The following is a 16,779-nucleotide window of genomic DNA, read 5'->3' on the forward strand; positions in this document are numbered from 1 at the left end:
CAGTGGGCGTACGGAGTCTTAACCACTGGACTGCCAGGCAAGTCCGGGCTAATCCTTCAACTTGAAATGAAGAAAGTTATGCTCTTCTAAAATTCTATTTAATTGTGTGAATATCTGCTTACTTTCTACTTTAAAAATGTTTTTCCTACTGGTTTCTAGATTCAGATTAAAAATCATATATGTCATACTATTTCTGGCTATTACAGAGATTTTATATTTAAATATGCCAAAATCAAGCTTTCTTGAGAATGCAGAGAAAAGGTCATGATTCTGGGGCTAGAGGAAATTCTAATAAAGTAAACATAACAAATCTTGAGGGATTCAAATATGATTCTATTCTTCCCTAAAAAAGGAACCCACGAATTTCCTTAATGGCATTCTAATGCTAAGTATGATGTAAATTAAGAAAAAAAGACCATCTTAAAATAAAGACAGAATCAGAAACTGAGTTAAGGTTTGATGGGTCCCATTATCATGATCCATTAAAATCTAAAACTATCACAATAGAAACTCCGTAACATTCATTATCAAGAAAATGCTGAAAAGGAAAATTGTGCTTCCCTAGTTCGTAAAAATTCATATATCTTAAAATGGTACCTACCATAAAATGACAGTGCAAACATCATACACTATGACAAAACATGAAAAACAGTTCTTTAAAGGAGAGAAAATATTAGAATGGCCATGACCATCATTGGCATTTACAATGCAAATAGATCTCCTAACCAGTAATTAGGTAATAGAATTTATAAGGAAAATTTTAATATTGCTATCTTACAGATAAAAACAACTACAAAATACTAAAACTAGTAATAACTTAGTATAGTTGCTTAGAAAGCAAAATGATTAAAAAGCAACGTTACTATACAGGCACAATCAGCTGAAGATGTAACATTTTAAATGTCTACTAGCAAAAGCACAAAACATCATGAAGAAATAAAAGAGAAATGCAAGACATACAAGGAGAAATTTTAAAAAAACTTTATTATAGGACCTACAAAAGATCATTGATAGATACACTAAAAAATTGAAAAAATAATATATTTCTTCCCAAACTAAAATTATTTGAGCAAATGTGACTTCGGTAAAATTTACATTGTTTTTCACCAAACTTCTGTATCCCAGATTGAAACAGAAGGATACAGAGTAAAGAACCAACATTAGCCAAAGCAAATGTGCGGGAGGAACAAAAGGAATGGATTCATTCATCTTACCATCTAGCAAGACTTAAGTAGAATAATTAGATTACAGCACAGCTTTTGTGTAGAGATGAATAGAATAATAAACTAAAATAGAAAATCAAGAAATACCTCTATGCATATGGGAAAGCTCTGTGTATGGTGGAATTAGAATTTCAGTTCCATAGGAAAGGATAAAGCTTTCAATAAAAAACAGTATCATAACAGTTGATTACCAAAATGGGAAAAAAAAACCCTAAAATACAACTCCAAATATAATATAGTTTCTAGACTGTCCAAAAATATGTGAAGATACTTTCAAAATACTAAAAGAATACATAGAAAAATATTTTCCTTTCTTCAATATTAGAGAACAAAAGCTTAAACAATGCAAAAAACAAAGCATACACACATATATCAAAACCAAAAGAAACAACTGGGAATTCTGCCACATTAAAATGAAAACACTTTATCTGGGTAATGAGTTCCTGAGATAGTGCCTTTTCCAGAGGGGTCCTTTGTGCATATTTTTCCGTAAAAATGATTTGCTTGCTTTTGTCACTGTACTTAAAATTAAAGACTGAAACTATTAAATATTTTGTAAAATATATTGATGAAACGATGACAATAAAGTATGCTGAATTATGGCATGCATACTGTGTGTGAAACGTTGACTATGTCAGTAACATTTATATTTAAAAGCTACCTCTGTGTTATTAGTGTAGGTAAGCAAAGAAGGCTCACAGAACAAAACTACATAAGGCCCAGGAATATTCTCACCTCAAGCCAGAAAGTGAAAGTGAAAGTGTTAGTCACTCAGTCATATCCAACTCTTTATGACCCATGGACTGTATAGCCTACCAGGCTCCTCTGTCCATGGGATTCTCCAGGCAAGAATACTGGAGTGGGTTGCAATGTCTTTCTCCAGGGGATCTTCCTGACCCAGGGATTGAACCCAAGTCTCCTGCATTGCAGGCAGATTCTTTACTGTCTGAGCCACCCAGGAAGCCCCAATATCGTAAAAAAAAAGGTGCTTAATAACCATCTCTCCAGTACAGTCTGAGGCAATGTAATCTCATCCAGGTCACCCCTACTTTACTGTAGATTCTCTAATGGAAGTGCTATTTCTTCCCAGGATGGGAAAGGGCCATTTCCTTGGGGATCTGAAAGCAGTAAGAACAATTTCACAGCGCCCAGTCTCCATTGACTTGAACATGTGCAAACCACTCCTCAGAGGTAATATAATATCAGCTATGCATCTCCCTCTTACTCTTCTGAATGTCAAGGGTCAGGTGCAGGCACTGAAGCTTTATAACCTGGTTATGACCCGCACCTTGTGAATCTGTGTCTTATTTAAGAAGAAAAAATCTTATTCCCACCTCAACCCCTGAACCTAGAATATTAGTCCTTAATGAATACAGTATAGCATTATTAAAGTGAAAACATTAGCCACAGATTCTAGGCAATATGTGTGGGACTCAAAAGAATCCATGAACAACTAGGATGCAAAATATATTTTTAAAAAACTGCTACACCCTAATATAAAGATTAGCAAAGAGTTTCACCAAAAAGAAAATCTGAAAGTCTAATAAACTCTTGCACAGATTTGCAATCTTACTAATATATCAACTAAATTTTAGTAAATATAAAAATGAGAAAGCAACCCATAGCAAATATGTCAATTCCAAATAATAGACAAAATAATATTTCATAATGTCTAAGGAATTTATTTAAAACCTGAAACATGGAAGAAAGTTCAACAATAAAACTTCTGAAATGTTTACGCTATTTTTTAATTAAGACTTTATTTTTTAAGAGCAGTTAACAAAAAAGAGCAGTTTAAAGTTCACAGCAAAGCTGAGAACATATTTTTCATATAACTACTATTTCCTGCTCCCACACATGTATCAACTTTCTCAATAATAATATTCTCAACTAGAGCGGGACAACTATTAGTAATTATCTTAATTAATATGCTATAATTGATTAATATAAAATAGACACACTGTAATTACTCCAAGTCCATGGTCTACATTACCATTCACTCTTGGTGCTTTGCATTCTCTGATTTGGACAAATGAATAATGACATGTGTCCATCATTATAGCATCATATAGAGTATTTTCACTGGCCTAAAAATCCTCCGTGTTCTGTCTATGCACTCCCTACTTCCAAACACATAGCAACCACTAATCTTCTTATTGTCTTTGTAAATTTTGCTATTTCCAGAATATCATATATTTGGAATCGTGCAGTATGTAGCTTTTTCAGATTGGCTTCACTCCTTAGTAACAGGCATCTGTCAATCATGAATAAAGCTGCTATACAAATCTGTGGGCAGTTTTGTGTGTGTGTGTGTGTGTGTGTATGTGTGATTGCTTAGTCGTGTCCGACTCTTTGTGACCCTGTGGAATGTAGCCTACCGGGCTTCTCCATCCATGGGATTTTCCAGGCAAGAGTACTGGAGTAGGTTCCCATTTCTCTCTTTGTGTGTCTGTGGACCTAAGTTTTCAACTCCTTTGAGTAAACAGAAAAAAAGCATGATTGCTGAATCCTATGGTAAGGGTAGTTTTGTAAGGAACAAACTCTCTTCCGAAGTGGCTGGACCATCTTGCATTCCTACTAGCAATGAACATGAGTTTTGGCTCATTTTCTAAACAAGTTCTGCTTTCAGTGTTGAGTTTTAAGAGTTCATTGTGGATTCTGAATAACAGTCTTTTATCAGATGTGTCTTTTGAAAATATCTTCTCCCAGTCTGCAGTCAGTCTTCTCATTCTCTTGACAAGTATCTTTCAAAGAGGAGAAGTTTTTATTTTAAAGAAGTCCAGCTTATCAGTTATTTTATTTGTAGATTGTTTCTTAGGCATTGTACACGAAAAGGTATACCCAATGTTATCCAGGTTTTCTCCTATGTTATCTTACAGGATTTTATACCATTGTATGTTATATTTAGGTCTCTGATACATTTTGAGCTAAGTTTTGTGAAGCTTGTAAGTCTATGTCTTGATTCCTTTTTCACTTGTGTATCAACAGCTGTTCCAGCACCATTTGTTGAACAGACTGTGTTTAATCCATTGTATTGCTTTTGTTCCTTTGTCAAAGACCAGTTGACTGTACTTATGGGGGTCCACTTCTGGCCGCTTTATACTTGCCAGTACACTGATCTATTTGCCCATTCTTTCACTAACACTACACTTTCTTAATCACTGTTTCTTTACAGTAAAGGCTTCCCAGGTGGCGCAGTAGTAACAGAACCCACTTGCCAATGCAGGCAACACAAGCGATGCAAGTTCAATCCCTGGGTTGGGAAGATGCCCTAGAGCAGGAAATGGCTACCCACTCTAGCATTCTTGCTTGGAAAATTCCACGGTCAGAGGAGCCTGGAGGGCTACCGTCCATGGGGTTCAAAAAGTCAGATGCAACTGAGCACAGCATAGTCTTACAGTAAAACTCGAAATTGGACATCATCAGTCCTTCAACCCTGTTTTTCTTCAATATTGTGTTGGTTATTCTAGGTCTCTTTCATCTCAACATAAATGTTAGAATAAGTTTATGAATAGCCACAAAATGAGTTTTTGGGATTTTGATGAGAATTGCATTGAATCTATAGATCAAGTTGGCAAGTAATGACATTCTGACAATATTGAGTCCTCCCCTGAATGAACATGGAATAGCTACTTTTTAAACTGTATGTTTATACTATTTTTATATCTTAACTTGCATGAGACCCTTTTACATGCTCCAGAATTTATAATACTTGGATCACTTAAAGTATTAAATTACATATTTGGATTTGAGATAAAAGATAATTTGTATAATTTTAACCAAACATTTTGACATTTATTCTTGTTTTTGAGTTTTAGTAAAATTCTATTTATTCAGAATGATCATGGGTTGCTGGTTAATTTACATTCTAGTGAAGTAAAGTTCCTCTACGTCCTAAGCAGAGATTACTAATTTGCAAGGAATTACAGTGAATTCACTGTAACTAACACTGAAAAAGAGAAATACAATATATATTCACTATATGTTTAATATATATTCAACAATATATTCAATATATATTTATATTCACTAACACTGAAAAAGAGAAACACTATATATACATATATATATATATATATATATATATATAAGTAACCATTTCTCATACAGAATTCTAAGCCTTGGAACTGTCATTCTTATTATTTTAATGTATTTGATCTGTGCATTTTTAAAGTAAATCCCTGATATTTGCTGTTTCTTATATGAGTACCATGCATAAAAGTGCATTGTAAAATGCATAAATAAGTGGTCTTTTGGTTTATTTGAAGTAGATTAAATAAGAGTTTCTCATGTAGTAGTACATCTTATATAGAGTTACTGCTTTCTGGACTTATTTCTGAAGGTGACTCAAGAAATATCCTAAGAAACAAAAGCATAAAAAACTCTATTTGAGCAAAACACTTGCCTGAGTCTACAGCACAGATATGATCATTTCTGAGATTTAAAATACATGAGAACAAAATATTACTTGTTCACATGGATATCATGTGGCAAAAATAAATGATAAAGATACAAACAAGACTGGGTAAGGATAAGTTAGACTGATGATTGCTAGATTATTATTGGATATTTTCTTCAATATGTTCCTTATTTATCATAACTTTTCATAACAGAGTAGTATAGATCTCTTTTTATAAATATTCTTGGTACAACTGCATGTGGAATCACATAGATTCTGTCCTCAAGTATTAGAAATCAGGAATGCTACTGTGAAACTACCAATAAAAAAATAGCAAAGTATTGCTAAAGAGGTTTAAAGAATTTCTCTATACCTTTAATAAAAGCTACTTGTATGTTATGATGAATACAGGACAAACCCAAGTGATTCAGATACTGGATGCTACCAGGCTCACTATTATGTGACTCATTCCTGGATACCAGTTTCCAGAATGAGGATATTTACATATAACGGCATCAATAAAATCCATGAATAATACAGGTCCACTCTCATTATCACTCTAATTGCTTCATACAGAGTCATTCTTTAATTAAATCTGATCTAAAATTTTGAGATTCTACCATTTCATTTCAAGATGCATATAGTAAATATGAAAAGTGCTTCAAAATACAATCTAATAAAATGAAAACATTTTGTTAAATTGCATATAAAATGTTTCATCTGTATTTCTGTTTCAGTCCTGTCTTAAGTAGAGAATTCTTATTATGGAAAAGTGCATCTTTTGGTCTCTTTATATATAATGGTGCATATTTTCAATTGCAAATTATTTCTGTGTTAGAATCATTGTTAGTAAGTATTGAAATAATCTAAGAGGCACTCATTTGTCTGTAATGGAATACTATCTTCAAGACATAAATAAGTAAGCAGGTATTAAAAGGTTATTTGTTTTCTAGATATTAAACAGTGTGTTAAGGCTTCAGGATTTAGCACAGTAATCCATATTTGCATGCAAGTGATCACAAAGAAAGCCAGATTCTTATTATGGATTTAGAGCTATCTGATACTAACAGGAATAGTCACCTTAAAACAAAAGATGCTTTTACCTCAGCACCAAAGCTTTCATCTCAGTTGCTAAAACTCATTTGCCTGATCTTTCACCATATACACACACAGAAAATGGGTTTATGTCAAGTAAGTTATACCTTGAATATTCCTAACAGCCCATTAATTAATAAGACAAATGACCATGCTGCAAAGTCACAGTCGTCATTCCTACAGGTTTACATATGTAAACAGGGGTGATGGAAGCTTATCATTTAGAGGAACCCACACATTAACTCCTGTTTGTCTGCATTCCCAGTGGTATGCCTTATTGATTCCCTCTCAGTGATAAAATATCTTCAGCACCACTGGTGTTCTTAAACATTCTATTAACAGATATTAAATACCTTTGTGTCAAAACCATATCATCTAAGTTAAATGTACAAAGTTAGCAGTTTTCAAAATCAAGTCTCTAGGTTTTCTTATATTACTAATATTTTCAGCTAGTAATGATATGTCTCTAAGGTCTCTGATTTTTACACATCTTTCCATGTAGTTCTGAGTATATATTTGAATATTTCCTCCCTTCATGTTATGTCATTAGCAATATTAAGTTGCTGTTTATGATCAATATAGCATACACATTTTCTCCCAGTCTGTGAGTTTCTTCACGGTAAAATGAATTTTTTTCTAAAAGAAGCCTTTGTACTGCCAATTTTTCCCCTTTCTGTAAAGCCTCCCACACACTACTTAATATTGATGGAGAGATGCCTTGGTATACCCAGAGAATTCCAAATCTGACATATGTTAAAATACTCCTAGTGCAGAGCATAGCGATTCAAAAGAGGTGAACAGCATAGCCAGTGGAACAGGGTGCTCATTACAATAAACTGGCTAAGGTTGGGTCCATAAAAACTGGATTTTTTCCAATGAGTTTCTTAGCCAATGCGTTGCAATTAAGATTGCTGCCATGCATCTAATGCTGGTTGCCAGAAGTACTCTCCACATGACATCAATTTCTTCTGGCCCTAAATGTAAAGTAATCATTATCTCCTAAAGCAAAGCATTTCTTCAGACCTCTTCCCAGGACTCTTCACAGTAAGAGCTATAGTATTAGCAACCCACAGGGCCAACGCTAACATTAGACAGAGCAGAGGCCTTTCTCATCAAATACTGCCAGCTAAGACATTTTTAATTTTGGTGTCAGTACTTAAGGGCTTTAGGGAGAACCATGCATTCTCTCTCTAGCTTCTGGAATTTTTACCTAAATGGGACAATGCATCAGCACATTAACAATAGTCCAAGGCTGAAACCTACCTCCGAGGCCCAGACCAACTCTACTTCTAATAAGAATTACACTGCATGATCTGAGGAGGCCTTACAAATAGCTGTAAAAAGAAGAGAAGTGAAAAGCAAAGGAGAAAAGGAAAGATATACCCATTTGAATGCAGAGTTCCAAAGAATAGCAAGGAGAGACAAGAAAGCATTCCTCAGCAATCAATGCAAAGAAGGAGAGGAAAACAACTGAATGGGTAAGACTAGAGATCTCTTCAAGAAAATGAGAGATACCAAGGGAACATTTCATGCAAAGATGGTCTCAATAAAGGACAGAAATAGTAAGGACCCAACAGAAGCAGAAGATAGTAAGAAGTGGCAAGAATACACAGAAGAACTGTGTAAAAAAGATCTTCACGACCCAGATAATCACAATGGTGTGATTACTCATACTCAGCTAGAGACAGACATCCGGGAATGTGAAGTCAAGTAGGCCTTAGGAAGCATCACTATGAACAAAGCTAGTTGAGGTTTTGGAATTCGAGTTGAGCTATTTCAAATCCCAAAAGATGATGCTGTGAATGTGCTGCACTCAATATGTCAGGAAATTTGGAACACTCAGCAGTGGCCACAGGACTGGAAAAGGTCAATTTTCATTCCAATTCTAAAGAAAGGCAATGCCAAAGATTGCTCAAACTACTTCACAATTGCACTCATCTCACACGCTAGTAAAGTAATGCTCAAAATTCTCCAAGCCAGGCTTCAGCAATACGTGAACTGTGAACTTCCAGATGTTCAAGCTGGTGTTAGAAAAGGCAGAGGAACTAGAGATAAAATTGCCAACATCTGCTGGATCATCGAAAGAGCAAGAGAGTTCCAGAAAAACATCTATTTCTGCTTTATTGACTATGCCAAAGCCTTTGACTGTGTGGATCACAATAAACTGTGGAAAATTCTTCAAGAGATGGGAATACCAGACCACCTGACCTGCCTCTTGAGAAACCTGTATGCAGGTCAGGAAGCAACAGTTAGAACTGGACATGGAACAACAGACTGGTTCCAAATAGGAAAAGGAGTACGTCAAGGCTGTATATTGTCACCCTGCTTATTTAACTTATATGCAGAGTGCATCATGAGAAATGCTGGGCTGGAGGAAGCACAAGCTGGAATCAAGATTGCTGGGAGAAATATCAATAACCTCAGATATGCAGATGACACCACCCTTACGGCAGGAAGTGAAGAAGAACTAAAGAGTCTCTTGATGAAATTGAAAGAGGAGAGTGAAAATGTTGACTTGAAGCTCAACATTCAGGAAACTAAGATTGTGGCATCCGGTCCCATCACTTCATGGCAAATAGATGGTGAAACAGTGGAAACAGTGGCAGACTTTATTTTTCTGGGCTCCAAAATCACTGCAGATGGTGACTGCAGCCATGAAATTAAAAGACGTTTACTCCTTGGAAGGAAAGTTATGACCTACCTAGATAACATATTAAAAAGCAGAGACATCACTTTGTCAACAAAGGTCCGTCTAGTCAAGGCTATTTGTTTTTCCAGTAGTCATGTATGGATGTGAGAGTTGAACTGTGAAGAAGGCTGAGTGCCGAAGAATAGATGCTTTTGAACTGTGGTGTTAAAGAAGACTCTTGAGAGTCCCTTGGACTGCAAGGAGATCCAACCAGTCCATCCTAAAGGAAATCAGTCCTGAATATTCATTGAAAGGGCTGACGCTAAAGCTGAAACTCCAATACTTTGGCCACCTGATATGAAGAACTGACTCATTTGAAAAGACCCTGATGCTGGGAAAGACTGAATGTGGGAGGAAAAGGGGATGACAGAGGATGAGATGGTTGGATGGCATCACTGACTCAATGGACATGAGTTTGGGTGGACTCCAGGAGTTGGTGATGGCAGGGAGGCCTGGCATGCTGCAGTTCATGGGGTCGCAAAGAGTTGGACATGAGTGAACAACTGAGCTGAACTGAATCTCAGATACAGGTAAGCTCTTTTTCCCCTGAACATGACTATGTGTAGCTTTCCTTCACTGTATATCTTTTGCTAGTTCTTTCTGAGTCATAACGCCCTTACTTCTCTTGAAGGAAAGTGAATGTTGCTCAGTCATGTCCAACCCTTTGCAACCCCAGGGACTATACAGTCCATGGAATTCTCCAGGCCAGAATACTAGAGTGGGTGTGTGGAGTTTGAGTGTGAAAGTCGCTCAGTTGTGTCCGACTCTTTGCAACCCCATGGACTAAACAGTCCATGGAATTCTCTAGGCCAGAACACTGGAGTGGATAGACTTTCCTTTCTCCAGGAGATCTTCCCAACCCAGGGATCAAACCCATGTCTCCCACATTGTAGGCAAATTCTTTACCAGCTTCTCCTACTGATCCACAATTATTTTTAGACCAAAATCTTAGTTAGATTCATTTGTATCTGCTTCATAATAGCAAGGGCAGGTCTTGATCTGCCATGGACCACAAAACAAGACCCTGAAGAATGATGCTGAGCTAAGGAGGGAGGTAGGGCTGGAAAAGCAGCCACCCACTGTGAATGGTGAGCCTGAAACAAAATGAGGTCATGCTCTGAAAAGAGGAAAATGCAAACACAAATCAAGAGATCTAATAGTTGATATTAATACTTAAGAATTTTGTTCTAGCTGATGTCATCAGAACCTTTATTTTCTAAAATAAAAGCAAAAAATGTTCATGTTTTACATGATGAAAGCTTCCTGCGCCTTGTATTTAACACTCATATTTAAACATCTAAACATTTATATTTAATATATACCATTGTCAGTATAGATGTAAACACATTTAGGCCACTACTTGCAAAGCTATTAGTTCTAGAAATAAAAGCCCTAGCTCTTGTCAGTAGAATCAGAGTTTCAGGAACTTTATAACAGAGTCAAGAAAGTCATAAGGAAAACTCTAAGTCACTAAAGAAAGACAAACAACAAAATAAAAACAACAAAAAGACCCAAGTTGACAGAAAGGCAAAATATAAGCACTAAATTTTCAGTAACATTTCCTGTCTGTGACAATGTTCTCTGATGCAGTAGTGATTATTTTACAGATCTCAGAGGCTTTTCCTCTCTTAAAACACACACACGCACACACACACACACACACACACACACACGGGTATGGGGAGGGAGGGACTCTATGCCTGTTTTCACAGTGCCTAAAGAAAAAAAGAGACACAATATTGAGCAAAATGGACACGGACTGTGACTTTACAGGGCTTTCATCCTGGAGGAGAAGTCAGTTTTAGTCAGACAGCTGCACAGAGAGACAAGATGTCAGTGAATTAGTTATAAGGTGCGATGAGACCCTAAAATTCAAGGGGATGATTTTGTCAGGTGGAGCAAGAAAGGGTTCCTTCAGGTAGCAAATACTGTGTTGAGACTCTAGGCACAAAGGAGATGGGAGTGGTTATCCCACTTAGGGAGAATCAACCACGTGCAAAGATCTCAGTGGCGGCCACATGACAGGGAAGAAGCCCTGAAAGGCATGTGGAATGCAGGGAAGGAATGGAGCATCATGTGGGTTGAGCACTTAGAAAAAGTGTTCACCCATGGGAGTGTTGTAAGCCATGATAAAACTTGGTCTGTGTTCTAAGGGGAATGGTCTTTAGAGAGGTATGTCATCTCAATTTTCTATTTTGTAAAGGTCTATTTGCTACCTATGGAGACAGAGTAAGTGCATCAGTGCAAGTGAACAGATAATTCAAGAGGTCTCTGGAGTAGCCCAGGGGAGAAATTATGGTCGGACCAAGGTACTGATGGTCCCTAATGGAGAAGAGTGGATGAATTTAAGAAATATTTTGGTAGGTAAATATGACCAGATTAGGTGGTGGAACTGTGGAACGAAAGAGTAAAGAGACAGATGATTCTTATTTTTTTCCTGGTACAGGATGATGTCATTTACTGAGCTCAAGTCTGTTAAAAAAGCGTTTGTAGGATGGCCAAGAGCTTAGTTTGCGACATGTTAAATTAAGGCACTTAGGTGATTAGACATATCAATTCGGAAATGACTGGCACTAAGTAAATAAATAAATGAAAGTCAATATAAAGTTTTTTATTCTCCCTTCTTCTCATACTGAGCACTGCATGATGTAACATATTTACCCTCTGCTCTACATTTCAGGATTATTGAACCTAATTCATGTATTTACTCCAGTGTGTCACTTTGTCCTATCAATAAGCCTAATTCTCTATGTTTTTGTGGCTCAAGCATCTGGACTGATTTCAAGTACCAATGATTTCAATGATTTAGCCATACATATATGGCTAGAGATATATGTATATACATGAAATTAAAAAAAATAAATAAAACACTGGCTGAGACCATATTCAAATTTTTAAAGCTACCTCATATTCCTATTACATATTTAATGTCATTAAGGCTACCTGTGGAGAAGGAAATGGCAACCCACTCCAGTATTCTTGCCTGGAGAATCCCACAGACAGAGGAATCTGGCGGGCTGCAGTCCATGGCGTCGCACAGAGTCGGACACGACTGAACTGATGTAGCACAGCACAAGGCTACCTTGCTCTTTAGAAGGCACACTAGCCTTGTAACTATCATTGCTGCTGTGAGTATATTAAATTATGCTTAGGAAATCAGTCCTGAATATTCACTGGAAGGACTGATGCTGAAGCTGAAACTCCAGTACTTGGGCCACCTGATGAGAAGAACTGACTCACTGGAAAAGACCCTGATGCTGCAAAAGATTGAAGGTGGGAGGAGAAGGGGAAGACAGAGGATGAGATGGTTGGATGGCATCACTGACATGATGGACATGAGTTTGAATAGGCTCCGGGAGTTGGTAATGGACAAGAAAGCCTGGCATGCTTGGCGTCCATGGGGTCACAAAGAGTCAGACACCACTGAGGGACTGAACTGAACTGATATATTTACACAGGCATGTACATCTCCTCTTCAGACACTATTCTTAATTCTTTAAATTTATCTGTGCTTTAGCTAAACAGGAACAGCAGAAACAGATAAAAGTATTCTCTTCTGATCAAAACTAATTGAAAAGGCCACAGTAAGAAAAATAACCATCATAATACCACCACCTCAGCTGACCTGCACTAATAACAAACAGGCCTTCCATTATCTCATTCTTTTACTACTTCTCCATTCATTACTTCCACTAAGAAAGTTCCCAGTATCTCGTTTAGTTTTTTAAAGGGATTTTAATGGATGTGCTATGAATTTTCAATGAGCCATTTGAAATTTGAGGAACCTAATTAGGAATGTATTTACTTTCTCTTTTTTAAGTGTGATTAATTCTATCCAAGACTTTTAGCCTAATGTTACTCCAAAGGAAAAAATAAAATGGAAAAGGAGGTTCTACTTTTACAGACTAATGGACTGGCAATTAAAAAAATTGAATTAAACATTAACTCAGAAGAGTCGTTTTCAATATATAAATTATTTCTGTTTAGCCTTCTATTGCCAGGTTAATTAAGTAAATCCCTTTGGCCTTGATTATAGCCATTAGTAAATGAAAATGTAGTTGAATTCACTAAGTCTTGTGATTTACACTAGGGAATCTACATCAGTAGATACATTTCCTTGGCTAACAGCTTTCATTAAGTCTGATGTTTATTTAGAAAAAGTCAGTCTTATCTGTGAAAAACAAAAATTAATTAATTATATAATTCATTGTTTGGGCAGATAAATTCTCTACAGCTTCTTGTGGGGTTGCCTTTAAGAAACAAACCCCAGATGGTCCACATCTAAAAAATGTGTCAAACCACCTCAGGCTCAGAGAATATCCTCAATTTCTTTAAGAAAAGAAAAATGTGGAAAATTTAGAATGTCTTCCTCAAGTTGTTTTATTTAAAAAAAGTTCAAGGACAAAAGCCATGAAAACAATTCTTAAGATAAATGAATAAATCATGTGCATAAAGAGCAGAATATAATAAAATATACATAGAAAAAAACTACACTAAAATAATGATTTGTAATGTATCTTCTGTATATGCAGATTTATCATTTTATGCTACAGTTAGAGTTATAATGAATTAACCTCAACATAATCCAATACATTCTGTTTATGTCTTAAAAGTAGTCCTTCTATATTACTTTCAGAACACTAGCAACGACATACTGGCAGCCTGTTTTAAGTCTTATACAAGGGTAACACTATGATTCAGTAATAAATTCTTAACAGTCTCTATATTCTCTAAGGACACAGACCTGTCTGTTGGTGGTGTATTAAGCTGCAATATGTTGCAAAATAAAAGTAAGGTTATTAAGTATCTCCTACTCATTCCCTTCAAGGAAATTTCAATTGCCAAGAACCGAATTACTAGGACAATGTCAGTCAGTCAGTAGGACAGGGTAGGCTACATCAAATTTATGCTGTCTGTAAAAATATACCCATAATCATTTTCTATATGGTCACAATGTGATACAAATATATCCTTAACAGCAGCAAGAGGCACTTAAATCAAGAGTTTTGACGAAGTAAAAAAGAAATATTCTAAATTTAAACCAAATAAACTAGAAAAATGGCAAAAAGACAGAATCTAACACATGGGCCAGGAAAGTCTAAAGTTCGAAATAAACTGTCTTTACTATCAAACCCTGTGAATACAAATAATCATGTAATTAATGTATTTACTTGATTTATCCAGCAACTAGAAAGAAGAGAGATAAACACGTAGCTGGGAATTTGGTTTTGGGTCGTATACACAATACTTCATGTGCCTCTTTTTCCTTTAATTTTCCTACATACGATTTCCCTTGTCCTTAGTTTTTCTGAATGCATATGTATAGGCTGCCATAACTCCTTCAGTGACACAGAGAACATGTCATTCAGTAAATCAACCAATCAAGGAAAGCACTATTTCTAGCACCAGTCCCTTACCTTCTATGCAGCAACAGGGATCACAGACCTGGAAGGAATACTAGAGTATCAAGAGTCAAAAACCAGGGATTTTATTCCATCTTCATAATTCATCAGCTAAGGAACTTGGATAAAAACTTGGTCATTCTTAATCTATTTATTCATGTGCAACCATTATTATGTTAATCTCTCCCACATCTATGTCTCAAGACTGCAAATACAATTTATAATAACACAAGCGAAATATCAAAAAATTTTTTGAATATTCCATAAAAGTATAGGTTAGCAACATCAATGTGGTAGAATTTGTATCTCCAAAAAGACAGGACTCAAAAAATAAAAGAAATATTCAGTGATGAATAGTATCGGCTTTTAATTTGTATATTAATTAGCAAGATTTCTAGTTAGCCTCACCTAAAGTGTTTTTAAACCCACTGGCAATGACCAAACTGAATGCGATCAACTTACTTCTGGAGCCTGAAGAGTTCCTCACTGCAGAGAAGGAGTCAGCATTCTGCCTGGCTGCTGCAGAAGACGGGCAGGGTGAAAGCATCTCCAAAGTTGGTTTTGAGGATGGTGACAGAAGTAAGGGTGCTCAGCTACTACATATCTTCCCAAACACCTGGCAGAATGGTTACAGGGACTCTTCAAAGGAGACAAGAATAAAAAAGAAAGGATATCAAAATATGCTAATGATGTATCTTTGAAAAGTATAGTTGCTGTTAACTGTGTGATCAATTTCAATCTCTATCAGGAATATCACTAAATAGAACTTAAATATTCATAGATTTGCATAATAAGGCTTTCCAGTGGAATCTGTAATAGGCTCTGATTCTAATAAATATGTCAGCAGTCTGCTTTTCACTTTTGGAAGTTGAAAATAGTTTAAACAATCATACAATACATCAAAGTTCAATTTTCTTTATATTTCAATGAATTCAACTTGTAGGCTACTGTTAAATACTAATCATCCCTACTAAGTACCAGAAACCCTACAATGGGGATACAGCAATGAATGAATGAATCTCATCAGTCTTGCCCTCATGGAGTTAAAGAGGGCTTCCCTTGCAGTTCAGCTGGTAAAGAATCCGCCTGCAATACAGGAGACCCCAGTTCAATTCCTGGGTCGGGAAGATCTGCTGGAGAAGGGATAGGCTACCCACTCCAGTATTCTCAGGCTTCCCTGGTAGTTCAGCTAGTAAAGAATCAGCCTGCAATGCAGGAGATCTGGGTTGGGAAGATCCCCTGGAGAAGGGAACAGCTACCCACTCCAATATTCTGGCCTGGAGAATTCCAGGGACTATATAGCCAATGGGGTCGCAAAGAGTTGGACATGACTGAGTGACTTTCACTTTCATGGAGTTAATAGTTTGCCAAGTTGCCTGTTTTTTTCTTAAATAGATAAAATTCATTTATTTCAACCCATACGTCTAGGGAGAAAATACAGAGATGTACCATTTGTATTTTAACTCCATGTCAGCAGATTGCTGATTTCTGTTTCTAAAAGTTCCATGTCAATCTAAATAATAATCAACCTTGCTCTATGAGACACAATATTTACTTGCTTTCCCTCAAGATCTATATAATAGTATCACTGACACTCAATCACTGTCAATTTTTAATGTAGAAATAGGCTAAGTTTTAAAAATGTTCTTGAAATGAGTAAAAGCATTTTGGTTTTACTTTGGCTATGACTTATTTTATCCACAGAGGCAAACGTGAGGAATAGTACAATTCCAAAGAGTGAGAATAAATACAGACTGAAGATGATACAAGGATGACTCAAGTTTAGTTTATTGTTTCTGCTATCTCCATTTGTAAAGATGTGTGAAAGGCCTTATAGAGTCAAAATTTAAGACGGTGATTACATTGTCCTGAGAGATGTAATAATTACGACTTTATCCAAAAAGAAAAGGAAACTATTGCTAAGCTAATATGGAATTTATTCCAAAATTCTAAAAATCAATGCACAGATAA

General features: G+C 36.1%; 1 protein-coding gene across 4 annotated transcripts in view; it reads right to left on the bottom strand.

Annotated features, from left to right (window-relative positions):
• Positions 1-16,779, bottom strand: part of LRFN5 (leucine rich repeat and fibronectin type III domain containing 5) — a 291,605-nt gene that overhangs the window by 131,370 nt on the left and 143,456 nt on the right. For all 4 annotated transcript variants that reach the window (XR_006262941.1, XM_043434354.1, XM_043434355.1 and 1 more), the window contains exon 2: positions 15,271-15,447. The gene's annotated coding sequence lies outside the window, so the exon portion shown is untranslated. The remainder of the gene's footprint in view (positions 1-15,270; positions 15,448-16,779) is intronic.

The sequence above is a fragment of the Cervus canadensis genome, chromosome 17, assembly GCF_019320065.1.
Source record: "Cervus canadensis isolate Bull #8, Minnesota chromosome 17, ASM1932006v1, whole genome shotgun sequence".
Lineage (NCBI taxonomy): Eukaryota > Metazoa > Chordata > Mammalia > Artiodactyla > Cervidae > Cervus > Cervus canadensis.